Source organism: Corvus brachyrhynchos, unplaced genomic scaffold, assembly GCF_000691975.1.
Source record: "Corvus brachyrhynchos isolate BGI_N302 unplaced genomic scaffold, ASM69197v1 scaffold115, whole genome shotgun sequence".
Taxonomy (NCBI): Eukaryota; Metazoa; Chordata; class Aves; order Passeriformes; family Corvidae; genus Corvus; species Corvus brachyrhynchos.
In genome coordinates this window covers 21,118,008-21,119,267 of record NW_008239553.1, presented here as the reverse complement: position 1 = coordinate 21,119,267, position 1,260 = coordinate 21,118,008, and the positions used below count along the sequence as shown (strand labels likewise).

Sequence of the window (1,260 nt, the reverse complement as noted above, 5' to 3'; positions counted from 1 at the left end):
GCAGGAGCAACTTCTATTTTAGCTTTACCCCTTCAAGAACTACAGAGAAAAGCAATATTGCAGTACTTCGTGAGAAAATGTACAGTTGAGCACTACATGGAGCTAGAACTCGTAAAAAGCAGAATGATAATTAGATATTCAGTTCAAACAGCTATATATGTCAGTGCTAATAAGTATAATATCAGTATTGCTGAGTCTCACCCCCACGTTTTTTTTCCTCTCCTTCCAGACTTCCCCTCAAAAACAGACTACTTACAGGTACTTTCTTCTGTGTTACAATTACTGCAGAATCTTTCCCACGAACAGCTACAGATGTAAGTCCACCTTGGTTTATGGCCTTAAACGCATATTCTAGAAAAATATATAAATGTTAGTAAAAAACTTGTGTCAGAGACACTAGTAAAATAAACTCTGACACACCTTCCCCCAACACATGAATCTCGCCAACTTATGGCCTTTTTAATACTTTAATACTTGTGCAATACTTTGTATCCTTACGGTCTTTAGTACAATGTGCATTGACTCTCTTCACAAAACCACTGCCACTGCTTCCTTCAAATGTTTCTTATAATTTGATTTTTTGTTCAGTTCAAGCTTAACAATAACAGAATAACTTTTAGAACAAAAAGGCTATTCTGAACTTGATCAAAATTGTCCAACCTTAATGTACAGTAAGCATAAATTCTTACAGGATTTTTGACATGGAGTTTAGTATTTTAAAGGATATAAACTTCTCTTCTAATCTACTGATATAGATGGAAACTGATATGATGACACAGGAGGCAAAGGAGACAGGTTTTAACCTTACTAGCATATTTTCTGACTTGACATTCAAACACTACAATGCTTTTATTTGCTTTTTATAATGAAAGCTACACAGATGCCAACTAAACAGTGTTTTATTCATGTAAATATTAAGAAGAATTTATTCATGTAAGGATTAAGAAGCAAACACTGAGGTAATGATCATGAAATGATCCATGAAAAAAATTTCCCTTGATTAATGATTTCAAAAGCCTTAGGAACAACAACTTTAAAAACTGTTTGCCTGGCGATATTTGATAAACATTCAGAACTTCCTAAGTGAGTGGCAAGTTTCAGACAGCAGCTAAAAGTAGGTGAATTTTTTTGTTAGCTATGCATGTGAACCCAGAATTTAGAACATGTCTACAAACAGCATAGCAAATTGCTAAAACTATCTTAAAATAATGGGAGCAAGAAACTTGTCTGTTTTCAAAGCTGCACTCAGATCTATGGAAG

General features: G+C 34.1%; 1 protein-coding gene across 1 annotated transcript in view; it reads right to left on the bottom strand.

Annotated features, from left to right (window-relative positions):
* PSMA6 (proteasome subunit alpha 6) overlaps positions 1-367 on the bottom strand; it is a 6,970-nt gene extending 6,603 nt beyond the window's left edge. The window contains exon 1 of the mRNA XM_008639584.2: positions 257-367. The gene's annotated coding sequence lies outside the window, so the exon portion shown is untranslated. The remainder of the gene's footprint in view (positions 1-256) is intronic.
* Between the last annotated feature and the right edge of the window lie 893 nt (positions 368-1,260).